Raw genomic sequence first — 19306 nt, forward strand, 5'->3', positions numbered from 1 at the left:
TAATTTTGCACAAATGAAGAGTCTCTGGTCCACAGTGAATATTAATGGTTTTCTTTTTCTCTTGTAAGACGACAGCCAGATTCTCTTGACGCACACATAGACACACACTCTCACACTCATACATTCACACACACACAGACACACACACCCACACCCACACACTCTTACACACACTGACACACACTGACACACTCGTACACGGACACACACACACACACTGACACACACACACACTCGCAGACCCTCACACACACACCCTCACACGCACACCCTCACGTCCTGCTTGGAGCGCCTCCATGCTGCTTCTCAGTAAGTGAGGGCTCTGGTCCTCCTCTCCCGCCCCCTCTCTCTTTCCATCTTCCCTGTCCAGACAGACTAGGTTCCCTCCTCACCTACTCCCGCCCGACTCCCAGAGGAACACGTGAGTCCTTCAGAGGCCCATCTATGATAATCCTCATTGACGATGGCCTTGACTGACAGCCTTGCAGATGGACCCGCGGCTCCAGCTAGTGAAGAGCCCCCGGATGTCCTCCATGACGCCTGCGAAGTCCTGCCTCAGCCCTGCCAGGGGCCTCCCCTCCCCCAGCTGAACTCCCTGTGTCTGCTGCTCTAAGCTGGAGGTTGAGTCTGACTCACACAGATGCATTTAGAATCGCTTGACAGGGCTTGGTCCGTGTTTCCAAGACTTTCTTCCCCCCCTGCTGGGTTGTTTTGTTTCTCTATCACACTGTAACTTCTGAAAGCAGAGCCTGTTCTAAGTTTTGTATCAAGAGAATGGCAAATATTTGAACAGTTACAGTTATGCAAGAATATTTGAACAATTGAGGTTGTTCAGCAGTATTTAAACAATTACTGTTCAGAATAGCATAAAGCATGACTTTGACCATTTAGGATCTTGAAATAACGTTGAAAGACAAACTGACTCCTGTGACTCAGGAGTGAAGGAGCCTGGGAGGAACCTTTGTAGTGACCAGCGAGAGCTTCAGAAAAAGGAGGGACCGGGCTGGACCTTGACAAATCAGGAAGGTGGAGCTTTGTGGAAGAGATGAGGGTGTGCAGCAGCCTGGAAGTGGGAATTAACCTCCTCTGTAAGTGTTTACTGGGCAAAAAACGCATGGCAAAGACAGTTTGAGCTTCAGTTTCCTCAGTTTCCAGGAGGTAGAAAGATAGCACGTGTCACTACACTTAGCACAGTTCTGGAATCAGGTAGCTCATTAACGTTCATGCCACTCCAAGTGAGATTATGAACATGTAATGGCTGGGACCCCTGAATGCAGCAGGGTCTCAGGAAACGCCTACAGGCTGGCAGAGTAGAGGGTGGGTGCGTCCTGATTTGGGGGAGAGGAAGGAGAGGAGAACAGGGGACCTCAGCTCTCTGAACCAGCTCTGGTGGGGGACTCAGTAGGACTTCCGATGGACAATCACCCGCCTCAGTGGGTGGTGCTCCCACCTGGCACAGCTCCAGTGGGAACTCAGGATCCTCCCCACCAGGCACACGGGGGATTCCAAGACTCACTTCCACTCCAGCCTGTGTCTTTGGGGTTCTCTCTAGAGCTGTTTCTGGACTCAGAGCTGATGGCAGGGCTCCCGGCTCAGGGGAACAGAGAGCGGCCCTCAGGACTGAAGCTGAGGCCGCCTCTGGTCCTGCCAGTCTATCAGGCTGGCTCTGCCCTCCCATGACCCCAGGTGCAGTGGAGGCTCAGAGCTCCGGGAGGCCCTGACACACACCGGGTCCAGCTCGTCTCCTGGGATCCTGGGAGGGTCAGTCTCAGGGCAGAAGGGATGATCCCCTGCAGAGTCTGGTCACGTGCTTTGGTCTTGAGGCAGAGGAAGTTAGGGTCTCCTTGAGGAGCTGGCGCTTGTGGTTCCACCTTGGCCGCAGGGAGGCTCAGAAGGAGAGGAGGGAGCCGTCCCGCGTCCTCCCTCGACTCTGAATTGTGGGTGAAGGGACGTTGTCTTCCCCCGTGGGGTCTTGCTGGAATCTGGAGGCCAGTTTTCCCAGCTATTCTACTAAAGGGCGCAGGGCACCTTGGCTGGACACTGAGGGCCTGTCCTGGGCTCCAACCCTGGAGGACGAGTCGGTGATGCTGAGCTCCACGAGAGTGAGTCTAGGGTGGGTCAGGCCGGGCTGAGCCCCTTTCCTTCCTGTTCCTGTGTCCCAGCCGTGCTGGAGCCCTGAAGGGGTGGGCGCCCTGGGGCAGGCATTCTGGTGCCTGACCCTCTCTGGGAAGCTCTCCTGGCATCAGCCACCAGGGACTCATCTAAGGAGGCACTGGGAGCCTTGTTAACAGAATGGGTGGTTTATCTATATTAGCAATTGAGAAACTGTATTTTCAGAAGTGAAGCTAACATTTAAGCAGAGGAAATGCCAATGGGCATAAGGAGGAACCAAGGGAATGGTTAGCCAGGAGCAAAAATGCATTTGGATCATCTCCCAGGTGAGGCTTTCCCCTCTTTCCCTCTCTCTGACTCTGCTTGAGGGTGGTGGGACCAGGTGAGGCTCCCCCTCTTTTCCTCTCTCTGGCTCTGCTTGTGGGGGTGGGACCAGGTGAGGCTCCCCCTCTTTCCCTCTCTCTGGCTCTGCTTGTGGGGGTGGGGAGAGGGCCTCCTCTCTATCTGTCGGCTGACACTGCTCCCCCAAGCCTGTCCCTTGATGGCTCAGCTGAGGCTCCTGGAGTGGGGGTGGTGGAGGTTCTGGAATCCTCAGTGTTTGAGCTGAAGAGAACATGACCCAGCTGCTCTCAGCTGAGATGCGGTGGTGCAGCGGAGCTCTGAGTCAGGCCTGGATCAACCAGTGGAAAGACCAGGAGCAAAATCTAGGCATCAACGTGAAATAAAAAATATATGTGGTCATTAAAATCAAGTAGCAGGACACGGAGATTTTCTTTAAAATAATCTGGATGGGTGCACGGCGAAAAATAGAAACATTTTGAAGATAATTGACAGGATCTGAACGTGAACTGTGAATTGGATAACAATACTGTATCACTCTAACATGTCCCGATTTTGATAACTCTTCTGTCTGTCCTTGGGAACTGCTCATTAAAGTGTTTAGTGATAAATGGTTTTGAATAAATTATATATGAATATTTAAAGTGTTTTATATTTATAAACAAGTGGAACAAATTAGGAACAGTAACTCTAAAGGACACAATGTTCTTGTATTATTCTTGCAAGTTTAAAAATCATGTTAAAATACATTATAAATCTAAAATATTAAACTATATTGAAAGTGAAAAAAAATCTGGGTGGGAGAAGTTGTAGTAGTAGTGAAGCTATAAATTGTTCATTGTTGAAGCTGGAGGATAAGGACGTAGGCACTCTGGGGTTATTTTTTTCTGCAACACAGGTATTACTTGCATTTCTGTGGGGCAAAAATCTATGAGTTAGTATCTATTGTAACTTCACTGAATCTGGAACTTTTAATAAATAGTAAACAGTGAATGAAAGTAGATTTATTTTCCTAAATTAATCTTCAGGAGGTCTTGTTAGGCAATGTCTCAGAATGACATTGAAAAGACATGCACTTTTCCCCATTTACAAGTTTTGGACAGTTTTTCTTAGCAAGTCTTTATTTCTACATTTTAATACAGTTGTGAATTCATAAATAATACTGATGATCAGTTCAGTTCAGTTCAGTTACTCAGTCGTGTCCGACTCTTTGCGACCCCATGGACCGCAGCACACCAGGTCTCCCTGTCCATCACCAACTCCCGGAGTTCACTCAGACTCACGTCCATTGATGCCATCCAGCCATCTCATCCTCTGTCATCCCCTTCTCCTCCTGCCCCCAATCCCTCCCAGCATCAGAGTCTTTTCCAATGAGTCAACTCTCCACATAAGGTGGCCAGAGTATTGGAGTTTCAGCTTCAGCATCAGTCCTTCCAATGAACACCCAGGGCTGATCTCCTTTAGGGTGGACTGGTTGGATCTCTTTGCAGTCCAAGGGACTCTCAAGAGTCTTCTCCAACACCACAGTTCAAGAGCATCAATTCTTCGATGATAGTAGCTACTATTTGTTGAACATTTATCTGTGCCAAGCAGTCTCTTAAGGGTTTTATATGTATTAAGTGCGTTTTAGTTCCTCAATACTAATATTAGGTACTATTTTTATTCTCATTTTATAGTTGAAAAAAAACTGAGGCACAAACCCCTAAGATCATACAGATAGAAAGTGGCAGAACTCTGATCAATCCCAGACTGTCTGGTATCAGATTGTACATATTATTCTCTGTTTCACTCAGGTGCAAAATCAAATTAAGTGTTTGTATCATATTTGAGACTTCACAGTTTTTTTTGATTCTGAATTGTAGTGCTTCTCTCTTTCCTTTCCTTCTAAACATAAAGCATTTAATTACAAAGTTCAAATTTCTTGGATTCCACTTTCTGAAACGTTTTTCAGGAAAATATTTCCAAGAGAGGCAGGGATTACCTGAATAGGCAAACAACTTTCCTAGCTCACCCCAGACTATCTAAGAAAGAATGATCAAATCACCAAAGCATCCATTAGTTTTCTATTTTTCCTGTGGCGTTTGGCCCATGCAGTTGCAGGAAGAATTGGAAAAGGATCAATTCCTGGGAGTGTGTTCATTTAATGCCTTGGGGCAAAGGCATAGAAGGGTGGAGATAGCATTGGATTTTGAGTGTAACTATCTGGGTTTGGTTTCAGTTCTTTGTCATCTTTGTGGTCTTCCCTTATATATATATATATGGTCTTTGTTTTTATGCTTATTCTGAAAAATATTTTAAAACTATTTGAACTATGCATTTAAAAATGTTCTCAATTGTAAAATACACTTGCAAAAGTGTATGAAATCAACCCCATTTGGAGAACATTGTTAAACACCTATGTATGCCTTATTTGGGGCTTTCCAGGCGGCTCAGTGGTAAAGAATCTGCCTGCTAATGCCGGAGAGGCAGGAGATGCAGGAGACATGGGTTCGATCCCTGGGTCAGGTAGAGCCCCTGGAAGAGGGCATGGCAACCCACTCCAGTATTCTTGCCTGGAGAATCCCATGGATAGAGGAGCCTGGAGGGCTACAGTCCATAGGGTCGCAAAGAGTCAGACACGACTGAAGTGATTTAGCAGGCACGTACATACACTATCTACCTTAAAAATACGTTACCAGCATCTTTAATGTGGTTATGAGTCAACTGGAGATCATGTTAAAATGCAGAGGCTGATTCAGTAGGTTTGGGAGGATCCCGGGGTTCTGTGTTTCTAACCAGCTCCCTCGGGGCAGAGATGGTGGTGGTCCACAGATTACACACTGGGCATCCTGCTCTGAGAACGCTCCTGTGAGCCTCTCCCTAATTTCACCCCACTTTTCTCCGCAACAAGAGAAATCGCAAATTTTGTGTAACCGCTTCTTGCTTTATTTTAAATAGCTTTACCATCTGTGAATACATTTCTAAATATGACAGTTGTTTAGTTTTACTTTTCTTTTAAAATTGTCTTAAGCCTGATGATTTTTAAATGCAATTTTAAAGGGTTATGTTCCATTTCGTGTTGTTACAAAGGGTGACTGTAGCCCTCGCCTTGTCCATGCGTCCTCGAGCGCTTCCTTCCGCCTTCCTTCCGCCTTCCGAGCCCGCGCCCTCTGCTTGTCACTCGCGCTCTCCCACCCCTACAATGCTCCTGGCCCTCCCCCAGCTGCGCTCTCTCCACCCCCCCCCCCACCACAGTGCTCCTGGCCCTCCCCCAGCCGTGCTCTCCCCTCCCCACAGTGCTCCTGGCCCTCCCCCAGCCCCGCTCTCCCCCCCCTACAGTGCTCCTGGCCCTCCCCCAGCCGTGCTCTCCCCTCCCCACAGTGCTCCTGGCCCTCCCCCAGCCGTGCTCTCCCCTCCCCACAGTGCTCCTGGCCCTCCCCCAGCCGCGCTCTCCCGCCCCCCACAGTGCTCCTGGCCCTCCCCCAGCCCCGCAAGCCACCACTGGGCTGTGCTAAGTCACTTTGGCCGTGTGTGACTCTATGACCTCCGTGGACTGCAGCCCGCCAGGCTTCTCTGTCCACGGGGTTTTCCAGGCAAGAGTACTAGAGTGGTTGCCGTTTCCTCCGCTCGGGGATCTTCCCAGCCCAGGATCGAGCCCGCGTCTGGTGGTTCTCCTGCGTTGGCAAGCAGGCTCTTGACCGCCAGCGCCAGCGCTGTGAGCCTGCTCCTTTTCTGGAATAGTCACTATTTGCTGTATTTTTATTAAGAATGTGTTTTAAATTTTATTTATTTTATATTTTGGCTTCACTGGGTCTTCCTTGCTGCACGGGGGCTTTCTCTAGATGCGGCGAGTGGGGCTCCTCCCTGGTTCTGGTGGGAGGGCTTCTCATTGCAGCGGCTTCTCCTGTTGCCAGGCGTGGGCCCTGGGCACGTGGGCCTCGGGAACCTGTGGCGCGGGGTTCCGTAGTTGCGGCTTCCGGGCTCCAGAGCACAGGGTCAGTAGTCGTGGTGCAGCTTTAGCTGCTCCGCAGCGGGTGGGATCTTCCTGGCCCCGGCATGGAACGCGTGTCTGCGACACTGGCCAGCAGAGTCTTTACCACTGAGCCACGGGGGAAGCCCTGCTGTATTTTTAATATTATGCAGTATTTGTGTTTGTCTGACTTATTTCACTTAGCAGAATCCCCTCCGAGTCCATCCACACTGCTACAAATGGCAAAAATGCATTCATTTTTTAGCAACCGAGTAGTATTCCACTGTACACACACACACAGACACACACACACACACACACACACCCCATCTTTATCCATTCATCTGTACACACACACGCCACATCTTTATCCATTCATCTGTTGATGGATACCTGGATTGCTTCCATGTCTTGGGAACTGTAAATAATGCTGCTGTGAACACTGGGGTGTGCGTATCTTTTCAAATTAGTGTTTTTATTTCTTTTGGATACATATAACCAGGAGTAATTGCTGGGTCATTTCCTGTTTTCAAACTCTATAAATGGAATAATACTGTATGCATTCTTCTGTTACTTTCTTATTTCACGTAACCTTGTGTTTTAGAGACACTCATTTAGAGACACTCATACGGAATGATATGGAGTGAATGGCGTGTTGTTTTAATAGAAACGAACCTGTGGTTCATTTATTTTTGCTGCTGTTTCGCTTCTGTTATGAATAAGCTCCATTCTGTTTATCCGTGCCTACTGTTGACAGGCATCTGTGCTGCTTTGACATTTTTGCCAACGGAGGCAGAGCTGCTATAAGCATTTCAGGCACATGTTTCGTAACGCAAAGGTGCGAGAGTTTCGGTTTTATAGGAATTCTGCTCATGCTGGGCCCTAGAGTACGTATATGTTCAACTTCTTAACTTGTTGCCAGTTATTCTCAGAAGAAGGAGTAGCCAAAATAGCTCAGCTGGGAGAGTGTTAGACCGAAGATCCAAAGATCCCTGGTTCGATCCCGGTTCCGGCAGTGGTTTTAGGTGTCATCACCAACGGTAGCTATGTGGTGATCCCCTTCTCAGCTGCCCATGTGCCTGTCTCCACCTCTGTAATGAGGGAACGCCCGGCTGCCAGAGTTCTCACTTGCATGTGACCTGCTTCTGTGGATACGGAAACACTGGTCGATTTTCCTTGGACAGCAAGGAGCTCAGACCAGTCCATCCTAAGGGAAATCAACCCTGAATATTCATTGGAAGGACTGATGCTGAAGCTCCAATACTTGGGCCTCCTCATGCAAAAAGCCAGCTCACTGGAAAAGATGCTGATGCTGGGAAAGACTGAGGGCAGGGGGAGAAGGGAGCAGCAGAGGGTGAGGTGCTTGGATGGCATCATCGAGTCCGTGGATGCGAGTCAGAGCAGACTGCGGAGATGGTGGACGACAGCGCGGCCTGGCGTGCCGCCATCCCTGGGGTCACAGAGACGCCACGCAACTCAGTGGCCAAAGAGCAGCAACGATTCCCAGCAGTGGCCAGTCCAGCTCACACAGAGCCGCCCGACATTGGGATTGTCCGCTCTTTAATGTCACTGCTTTGGAGGGTATAGAGCTGTATCTTGGGACTTTAATTTTTCTCTCCCTCATTGCTAGGGAAGGTTTTTGGATGTTCATCGGCCAGCCAGATCCTGCATGTCTTCTCACAGGCTGTGAGACGTTGGAACAGTTGCCTAACTTAGATCCTCTTTCCTTCAGCAGTAAGAGGAAGACAGCAACATTCGGCTCACAACAAATAGTACTTTCTAGGGAAAAATTTGCTGCTGTCGAAATGACATTGACCTGGCTTACTTGAGGTTTCACTTTGACCGGTATTCTTCCTGGGTGTAGGAAGCTGGAATCAATACAGAGATGATGGAAGCACCCAGAAAGCCTGCCTGGGTGTAAGGAGAGGGGTCTCCCAGCTTGTGAAAAGTCCCAAATACCCAGAAGTTGCTTGTTTTAGCTAAGGAAACTCTAACAGCTTTAATTAACAACCCGTAAATTTCAGTGACTTAACAAAATAAGAGTTCATTTTTTGTTGCCAGTTACAAGGCAGCATTTCTCCACCGACTTAGGAAACCAGGTTCCTTCCCTGTGTCTCTGCGATGCCCTTTAGAAGTTCCCCGTTCCACCTGTCAGCAGAGGAAAGAGAATCAAGAAGTCCTAACACCCCCCGACTTCTAGAAAGTCCATCCTTGGCATGGCATGTCTCCTCCAGTCGTGTTCCTTCGGTGAGACCTGCTCACATGGCGGTGTCTGCATGAAGGGGGCCTCGGAAAGGTAGCCGAGAGTTGTGACTGTCCACTTACCAGGAGGAAGTGGAAGGGAAGGGACGCCGCAGTCATACACAGTGTTAACCCAGGATGGCAACTCTTCCCCCCAAGGTTAAGACAATGGTAGTGACTTTGCCGTCCTATCCGCCCACCCTCAGGCAACACGATGCCCTTGTTCACACTGAATCTCCTCTTCACGCTCATTTTAAGGTGGATCAGGGGTCCCCCACCTCAGGATCTAATGCCTGATGGTCTGAGGTAAAGCTAATATAGTGATAATAGAAATGAGTGAAACTCGTCAGTCGTGTCTGACTCTCTGTGACCCCACAGACTATACAGTCCATGGAATTCTCCAGGCCAGAATACTGGAGTGGGTAGCCTTTCCCTTCTCCAGGGGATCTTCCAAACCCAGGGATTGAAGCCAGGTCTCCCGCATTGCAGGTGGATTCTTTACCAGCTACCAGTGGGTAGCCTATCCCTTATCCAGCGGATCTTCCCAACCGAGGAATCGAACCGGGGTCTCCTGCATTGCAGGCGGGTTCTTTACCCACTGAGCTATCAGGGAAGCCCCAGTAGAAATAAAGTGCACAACAAATACAATGCACTTGAACCATCCTGCAATAATCCTGCCACCCCAGTTCGTGGAAAAATGATCCTCTATGAAGTCGGTTCCTGGGGAGAAAAAGATTGGGGACCGCTGATGTAGGTTTCACTTACATCTTGATGAAAGTGAAAGAGGAGAGTGAAAAAGTTGGCTTAAAGCTCGACATTCAGAAAACGAAGATCATGGCATCTGGTCCCATCACTTCATGGCAAATAGATGGGGAAACAGTGGAAACAGTGGCAGACTTTATGTTTTTGGGGCTCCAAAATCACTGCAGAGGGTGACTGCAGCCATGAAATTAAAAGACGCTTACTCCTTGAAAGGAAAGTTGTGACCAACCTAGACAGTATATTCAAAAGCAGAGACCTTACTTTGCTAACAAAGGTCCATCTAGTCAAAGCTATGGTTTTTCCAATAGTCACATATGGGTGTGAGAGTTGGACTATAAAGAGAGCTGAGCACCGAAGAATTGATGCTTTTGAACTGTGGTGTTGGAGAAGACTCTTGAGCGTCCCTTGGACTGCAAGGAGATCCAACCAGTCCATTCTAAAGGAGATCAGTCCTGGGTGTTCATTGGAAGGACTGATGCTGAAGTTGAAACTCCAGTACTTTGGCCACCTGTTTCAAAGAGCTGACTCACCGGAAGAGACCTTGATTCTGGGAAAGATTGAGGGCAGGAGGAGAAGGGGACGACAGAGGGTGAGATGGTTGGATGACATCACTGACTCGATGGACATGGGTTTGAGTGAACTCCAGGAGTTGGTGAGGGACAGGGAAGCCTGGTGTGCTGCAGTCCGTGGGGTCGCAAGAAGTCGGACTCGGCTGAGCGACTGAACTGCACTGATGTAGGTCACAGACGGTGGTGAAGGGGTTGAGGAAGAGGACATGGTCCTGTCGTTTCTTGGTTTTGTCCCCCTTCGCCTCTGCTGGGACTGTGCTCCCGGGTAAACTGTGAGCCCTCGGAGGAGAGCTGCATGCCTTGCTTATTCTCGAGTTTAGAGCTCGATTGTGGCATGCGTATCGGCGCTTCTCAGAATTTAACGTGTGCCCCAGTCACCTGGGGGTCTTGTCAAAATGCAGATTCTGATTGGGTAGGTCTGGGTGGGGTCCCAAATTCTCCGTTTCTCAAAAGCTCTCAGGGGATGACCGTGCCTCAGGTCCAAGAGGAGCAAGTTGGTAGAGGCCCATTCATTGATGGAGCATATTTTAACAAGTGGCTATAATCAATCAGGCATTGTCCTAGATGTTGAGGATAGGACGGGAAATGGGCCAGGACACTGATTTGCCCCTCTTCAGATTAAAAGTATGAATATATGTTCCGCATTGGTATAGTTGAGTAGAGACGTATCATATGCACGTTTATCTTGCACTTTTTGTTTTCTGACTTTCGTGTTTTCAAAACGTTTTCTTTTCTGTGATTTCTCATTCTCCGTTGAGGAATATAGGTGTTTGCGTGTACCCACTCTTGGGTGATATGTTACAGGGTTTAAACTTAGATAAGGTCCCTCTTAGTAAATACTACCAGATTGTGCCTTATGAGTTTTATTAAAAAGATTTTTTTAGAGACTTTTTAGAGAGTTTTTTAAATTAACTAATTTTATTGTTATTATTGGCTGTGGTGGGTCTTCGTCGCTGCACGTGGGCTTTCTCTAGTTGCTCTGAGCGGGGGCTTTTCTTCCTTCAATGCTGGTCTGCTCATTGAGCTGCCTTGTCTTATTACTGAAGCACAGGCTCTAGGGGAGTGGGCTTCGGTTGTTGAGGCTCACTGGCCCCAGAATGCGGGCTCAGTGGTGCGGCCCATGGGCTGGGATGCTCCCCAGCCTGCAGGGCTTCCCAGGTGGTGCTTGTGGTAAAGAACCGCCGGCCGCGCCCCTCCCCCCCCCCCTCCGCCCCCCAGCCAAGGCAAGAGACTGACGAGATGCAGGTTTGATCCCTGGATCGGGAAGATCCCCTGGAGGAGGGCGTGGCAATCCACTCCAGTATTCTTGCCTGGAAAATCCCATGGACAGGGTGGCCTGCTGGGCTGTGGTCCCGAGGGCCACAGAGCTGGACGCGAGTGAGGAGCCTGAGCGTGCACGCATATGTGGGGTCTTCCCAGACCAGGGAGCGAACCGTGTCCCTTGCGTTTCAAGGCGGAGTCTTACCCACGGGCTACCAGGGAAGCCCCATTATTTAGTTTTAGGATTCAAGGGAACTGCGACCTCCAACCTCAGGCAGCTGTCAACTAGCAATTTTACTGCTTGTAGGGCACCATGAACTTAGTCTGTGATTCAAAAAAACACTCAACAGAAGTAGCTCAGCACAGGCAAAGGGCGCTTAGATGTTCCCACCCAAAGAAACCGTCCGCCTCAATTATGCAGAAGCATGAGTTAACCAGCAGTTTATTTCAGCTTTAATCTGGTGATGTTTTAGGACTTCAAACAGATGATGGTGTAATCAGCTGCCCAACTGGCCAGTGAGAGGCAAAGCTATATCTATGAAATATCATTTAGTTTTTCTATGTCTGGATTAAAAAGAAGGCTATATTCCCCAGTCTCCATTACAGTTATGTTGAATCCATGTGATTGGGTTTCAGGTGAATGGCACGTGGGTTGAAGTGCTATGATCCAACCTCAGGCCAGGTAATTTAAAGCGCTCTATACAACTTAAAAAATAATTATTTGAAGTCTAGTTGATGGACGTATAGTTGATTTACAATGTTGGATTAATTTCTGGTCCACAGTAAAGGGATTCAGTTATATATATACTTTCCCAGACTTTTTGTTACTCACTTTTATCACACTCTAGATGTTCTGACCTGCTGTTTTCCCTGGATTATGTTGTCTTCATAACATTTAGGGATTCTATCATAATCCATGCAGGGAGTGATTATTTAAACAGTATTCCTTCTTTAAACATTTACATTTCTGCTAATTTTTTTGTTTTTAAAAAATGATAAACCTATTTGTATAGTAAGACTTTCAAATTTAGAATAACAGCCCTAAGATAGATCTGAAAAAAGGCTTTTAAATGATTCTGATTATCAGGGTGAATCTGACTCAGTGCAGATGAAGAGTTTATGTTAGCTTAGGAGCAGGCCTTCTAGTCCAGCATTCAACCCTGAATTAGGTCAAATTCAGCTTTTTCATTTGTATGATTCTCTAAAACATATATATTCACTGTGTTACACGTTTAGTTAAAAGTATTCAGGCCAGATAGACAGTTTTTTTTGGGGGGGGCGTTGCCTTGAGCAGCTTGCAGGATCTTAATTCACTAGGGTTGGAAGGCATGCCGTCTGTGGTGGAAGCACCTAGTGCTAACAGCTGGACAGCCAGGGAATTCCTAAAATAGAATTTTTTTGGATCAGCCTCCTAAAGCACCGTATCTTAGACAATGCTGTAGCTGCCTAAATGTCTCTCTCTCTCTCACACACATACACAAACACACACATACACTCTGGAGAATTATAAGATGTACAAATGTCTGTCTAGAGAAACAGATGTATGGGGAAAGTTCTGTTTTGATCTGAGGTTTTATTTAACAGGACAGCTCATCAAAACATAGCAGCAGTGAGAAATAAGGACCCTTCTATCCAGGCCATCTTTCTCTTTGGAACAGGAAGAAAGAACCGAGCCCCTGTAGCCTACTCCCATGTCACTAAGTCAGTGGGAAAACCGGAATAATTGTGTTGCCCCTGGTGTGATGTTTCCTGAGACTTATGATGAGCTGCTAATAAACGGCGTGTGGCTGTGGGGTAGTTGAAATAGCTCTGATTTTTGTGTGGAAGCTCTGATTTTGAATACTCACTCTCTCACCAACTGTATAAGTTTGTTTTTACAGAATGAATATCCTTCATTGGAAAATAAGACCATCACAAACTATGATATTGCTGTTTCTTTCTTACTTCCTCCCCCTCCTTCCAAACCAGGCTGCTCCTGGCTAGGACGGTTCACAGTCTGATTTGGAAGACGCTGTGCCTTCCTCTTGCCAACCAACAACCTTGAAGGGTTTAGCACGCGCTTCCTCTGCAGGGCCTCCTTCACCTCCTTGTTGCGGAGACTCTAGATGACGGGGCTGAGTGTGGGGGTTATGATGGTGCAGCAGACAGACACCACCTGGCCACTGGTGTCATCGGCGGATCCACGAGGCTGGACGTAGGTGAAATCACGGTGCTGTAGGAGATGGCAGTGGCCAGGAAGGGGGAGGCGCACATGGAGAGGGCCTTCTCCTTCCCAGCTGCCTAGCGCATCCTCCCGGGGGCCACCAAGCCCAGGCCGTGGGAGGTGAGGATGAGGGCAGCAGGTAGATAGGTAGCCAGAGCAGAGAAGGTATAGAGGGTCATACCTGCCGTGGCTGTGTTGGCACAGGCCCGACGGAGAAGGGGTTGGATGTCACAGAAGTAGTGCGGTACCTGGTTGGGCCCACAGAAAGGCAGGGCAAAGACATTCCCAGTCTCAATAGCAGAATTAGTGCCACCGAAAGCGAGGAAGCAGCCACCAGCTGGAGACAGGGGCCCTGGTCATGACGGAGCCCAGTGGAGAGGTTGGCAGATGGCCGTGCAGTGGTCGCAGGCCACGGAAGCCAGCAGGCAGCTCTCAGCCGTGGCGGGCATCACAGAGAAGGTCATCTGGACCACGCAGCCCTTGAAGGAGACGGACCTGCCCGAGGCCAGAAAGTCGCCCAGCAGCCGGGGTGTGACCACAGAGGAGTAGCAGGTATCAAGGAAAGGGAGGACGCTGAGAAAGAGGTACATGGGCCGGTGGAGGCGGGAGTCCGTGAGGATGAGCGCCATCATCCCCAGGTTGCCCACCACGGTCGTGACATAGATGAGCAGGAAGCCTCCAAGGAGAAGCTTCTGGAGGTCTGGAGCATTGGAGAATCCCAGCAGGATGAACTGGGTGACGGGGGTGTAGTTTCCAGCGGCAAGGGCTAGTTCTCCAGGCGTCCTCTGCAGAAGTGACAACCGATCATCACTCAGACAGGGTTACTGAGAATGCCCACCCGTGCAAGGTACGATACAGGAGAACACCAAGCAGGTCTAAGTCTTCTTCGAAAGGAAGTAGTGGGGGCCTTCGTGGTGGTCCAGTGGCTAAGACACTGTGCTCCCAGTGCAGGGGGCCTGGGTTCGAATCCTGGTCAGGGAACTAGATCCCACACGTGGCAACGAAGACCTGGCACCGTCAGACAAATAAATATTTAAAAAGTAAACGGGAAGTATCTTGCCACAGTGGACAGGACATGGGCTGTGAAGCCAGACAGACCCGAATCTTAATTCTGACGGTGGCACTGTTTGTATCAGCGGTTGAGACACTGACTGTGTCTCCTTGGATAAGCTTTATCCATGAGCTTTATTTTTCTCACCTATGAAATAGAGAACATATATCTGTTTAGGGTTGCTCTGTGCCCTGGGTGAAAAAGCCAAACTGTAGAAACCTCTGAATATCTGGAACATGGTGAATAATCAGTAACTGTGAGGTCCCTTCCCCACTCTCTTGTGCCCGCATCTCTAAAGCCAGGTCACAGGATGCAGCGCTGAAAGCCAGGTCCTGGTGGTGTGGCAGAGCCCGCTCCTGTGAGTCAGCCTTGGAATACGGCCCGTGAGACCAGCTTCCTGCCCTGGGCTCCTGCTTCCCCACCGGGGGGACCAGTGTGATGTCCATACTCACTCTTCCTTTTGTAACTTTCTTGGTTTAGGGCTTAATTTTGCCCAAATGAAAATGTCCATGAGTCTCCGGTCCACAGTGAATGTTGATGTTTTTCTCTCATAGGATGACAGCTAGATTACACACACACATACACACACACACACACACACTCACACACACATCACACACTCACACTCAGACACACACTCATACACTCACACAGTCTTACACTCACACACTCACACACACACTCACACATCACACACACACACATTCACACACACTCATACACTCACACACCCACACACACACTCACACACACATACACACACACTGACACACACTCATGCTCAGACATACACACTCATACACACAGTCTTACACTCACACACTCATACACACACAGAGACACACACATCACACACACACATTCACACACACTCATCCACTCACACACACCCACACACACCCACTCACACACACTCACACATACACACACTGACACACACACACATTCACACACAAGCACACACACTCACAGAGTCATTCAGCTCTGGGTTTAGGCTGAGCGCCTCCATGCTGCTTCCCAGTAAGTGAGGGCTCTGGTCCTCCTCTCCCGCCCCCTCTCTCTTTCCATCTTCCCTGTCCAGACAGACTAGGTTCCCTCCTCACCTGCTCCTCCCGCCTGACTCCCAGAGGAACACGTGAGTCCCTCAGAGGCCCGTCTTTGATAATCCTCACTGACGATGGCCTTGACTGACAGCCTTGCAGATGGACCCGCGGCTCCAGCTAGTGAAGAGCCTCGGGATGTCCTCCATGACGCCTGCGAAGTCCTGCCTCAGCCCTGCCAGGGGCCTCCCCTCCCGCAGCTGGAATCCCCGTGGCTGCTGCTCTAAGCTGGAGGTTGAGTCTGACTCACACAGACGCATTTAGAATCGCTTGACAGGGCTTGGTCAGCCTTTCTGAGTCTTCCTTCCCCACCCACCCCCAACCGCGTCGTTTTGTTTCTCTACAGAACTTTTCAAGCAGAGGCTATTTTATGTTTTGTATCCAGCAAAGAGCAAATTCTTGAATAGTCTCTGTTATGCAAAAAATATTCAAACAATTGCAGTTGTTCAAAAGTATTTAAACAGCAATTGTCAAAATAGCGTAAAGCATGGCTTTGGTCGTTTAGGACCTTGAAATATTGTTGAGACGCAGACTCGCTCCTGGGACCCGGGGATGAAATTGCGCGGTGCCCACTCTGCGGTAGGAGGCGTCGCAGTGAGCGGTGAGGGCTCAGAAAGGGAGGGGGGCTGGGGCCTGAACAACGGCGACGGGGCAGCTCGACGGCGCAGAGAAGGGTGTGCCACAGCCTGGGGCGGGACCTGGCCTCCTCGGTGGACAGACCATTTCCACCGGGCAAAAAGCGCAGGGAAGAGTCGGGAGACTTGGCAGAGCGACCCCAGCTCCGAGCCTCGCTCTGCTCGCTGTCCTCAGATTCTGTGAGCTCGGGAGGGAACGCGTGTCGATGCGCGTAGCTCGCTCCTGGAGACAGGGTAGACCCGCAAGTCACGTTAGCGTCCATGCCCCCGGTTAGATTAGGAACATGTAGCGGCTGGGACCCCTGAATGCAGCGGGGTCTCAGGAGACGCCCACAGGCTGGCAGAGCAGGGGGTGGGGTGCGTCCTGATTCCGGGGAGAGGAAGGAGGAGAGAACAGGGGACCTCAGCCCTCTGAACCAGCTCTGGTGGGGACTCAGGAGGACTTCCGATGGACAATCACCCACCTCAGCGGGCGGTGCACCCACCTGGCATATCTCCAGTGGGAACTCAGGATCCTCCCCACCAGGCACGCGGGGCATTCCAAGACTCACTTCACTCCAGCCATCTTTGGGGTTCTCTCTAGAGCTGTTTCTGGACTCAGAGCTGATGGCAGGGCTCCCGGCTCAGGGGAACAGAGAGTGGCCCTCAGGACTGAAGCTGAGGCCGCCTCTGGTCCTGCCAGTCTATCAGGCTGGCTCTGCCCTCCCATGACCCCAGGTGCAGTGGAGGCTCAGAGCTCCGGGAGGCCCTGACACACACCGGGTCCAGCTCGTCTCCTGGGATCCTGGGAGGGTCAGTCTCAGGGCAGCAGGGATGATCCCCTGCAGAGTCTGGTCATGTGCTTTGGTCTTGAGGCAGAGGAAGTTAGGGTCTCCTTGAGGAGCTGGCGCTTGTGGTTCCACCTTGGCCGCAGGGAGGCTCAGAAGGAGAGGAGGGAGCCGTCCCGCGTCCTCCCTCGACTCTGAATTGTGGGTGAAGGGACGTTGTCTTCCCCCGTGGGGGCTTGCTGGAATCGAGGCCAGTTTTCCCAGCCATTCTACTAAAGGGCCCAGGGGACCTTGGCTGGACACGGAGGACCTGCCCTGGGCTCCAACCCTGGAGGACGAGTCGGTGACGCTGAGCTCCAGTGACGCTGAGAGTGAGTCTAGGGCGGGTCAGGCCGGGCTGAGTGAGCCCCTTGCCTTGCTGTTCCTGTGTCCCAGCCGCGCTGGAGCCCTGAGCGGGTGGGCGCCCTGGGGCAGGCATCCTGGGGCCTGACCCTCTCTGGGAAGCTCTCCTGGCATCAGCCACCAGGGACTCATCTAAAGAGGCACTGGGAGCCTTGTTAACAGAATGGGTAGTTTATATGTATTAGCAATTCAAAAAATTATATTTTCAGAAGTGAAGCTAACATTTAAGCAGAGAAAATGCCAATGGGCAAAAAAGGAGCCAAGGGGATGGTTAGCCAGGAGCAAAAATGCATCTGGATCATCTCCCAGGTGTGGCCTTCCCCCTCTTTCCTTCTCTCTGGCTCTGCTTGTGGGGGTGGGACCAGGTGAGGCTTCCCCCTCTTTCCCTCTCTCTGGCTCTGCTTGTGGGGGTGGGGGAGGGCCTCCTCTCTGTCTGTCGGCTGACACTGCTCCCCTGAGCCTGTCCCCTGATGGCTCAGCTGAGGCTCCTGGAGTGGGGGTGGTGGAGGTTCTGGAATCCTGAGTGTTTGAGCTGAAGAGAACATGACCCAGCTGCTCTCAGCTGAGATGGGATGGTTCCATTCTGCTCTGAGTCAGGCCTGGATTACCCAGTGGGAAGACCAGGAGCTAGGGTACCAGCAAAGTCTAGGCAACAACATCGAGAAATGGTCACATATGGTCATTAAAGAGGAGGAGATGGCTGGATGGCTTCACTGACTCAGTGAACATGGGTTTGGGTAAACTCTGGGAGACAGTGAAGAACAGGGAGGCTTGGCGTCCGTGGGGTTTCAAAGAGTCGGACGCAACTGAGTAACTGAACAACAAATGGTCATTAAAATAAAGTCCAGGAAAAGATACACTTGGGGATTTTGGAATTTTCTTTAAGATTATCAGGTGGATGCATAGGGAAAAATAAAGAATATATTTTGGAGAGAATTGACAAGTCTAAATATGAACTGTGGATTAGAGACACAACTATATCATTGCAAGGTGTCCCAGTTTTGATAACTCTATGGGCTTTCCTAGGAACTGCTCACTAAAGTGTCTATTGATAATAGTTCTGAATGTTCTATACATTAATAGTTTATGTGGAGTGGGAAATGGCAACCAACTCCAGTACTCTTACCCGGAAAATCCCATGACAGAGGAGCCTGGCAGGCTGCAGTCCCGAGGACACAGAGAGCTGGACACGACTGCGCACGCACGCACGCATGAATACTTTATGTGTTTATCCTGTGATATAAATGGGGCAAAAATAAGGAACTGGTGAGGCTAAAGGGTGTATGTGGTGTGGTTTAGTCTCTAAGTCGTGTCCGACTCTTGCGCACCACCAGGCTTCTCTGTCCGTGGGATTTCCCAGGCAAAAATACTAGAGTGGGTTGCCATTTCCTTCTCCAAGGGATCTTCCCTGCCCAGGAATCGTACCTGGGTCTCCTGCATGTAGGCAGATTCATTACCGACTGTGCTAGGAGGGAAGCCTATATTATTTTTGCAACTTAAAAAGTTACATTAAAATACATTACAATTATAAAATAAGTTATATTAAAAGTTAAAATCTGAGTGGGAGGAGAGCTGATGGTAAAAATTCTAAAACTGTTAACTATTCAAGTTGGATAAGAAGTAAATCTGAATTAATTTATCATACTCTCTGCTTTGTATACGTTTGAACCTTTGAATCCTAACTTTATTTTTCAAATTGAGATCCACTTGACATATCATATTTCTTGTGCCAATTTAAGGTGTTTAACATGCTACTTGGATACTTTTATGTATGGTTGCCATTGTAGTGATAATTAGCACCTCTAATCGTCATATAATTGTTGTTTCTTTTTAGTGGTTGGATTAATGAAGAGCTAGGCTCTTAGGCTTCCCTGGTGGCTCAGACGGTAAAGAATTTGCCTGCCAATGCAGGAGAC

The 19306-nt window shown here is 49.5% G+C and overlaps 1 pseudogene; it reads right to left on the reverse strand.

Moving 5' to 3' along the window:
* Nucleotides 1–11657: 11657 nt before the first annotated feature.
* Nucleotides 11658–16484, reverse strand: LOC114118568 (olfactory receptor 5AP2-like; annotated as a pseudogene).
* Between the last annotated feature and the right edge of the window lie 2822 nt (nucleotides 16485–19306).

Source organism: Ovis aries, chromosome 15 (assembly GCF_016772045.2).
Source record: "Ovis aries strain OAR_USU_Benz2616 breed Rambouillet chromosome 15, ARS-UI_Ramb_v3.0, whole genome shotgun sequence".
NCBI lineage: Eukaryota > Metazoa > Chordata > Mammalia > Artiodactyla > Bovidae > Ovis > Ovis aries.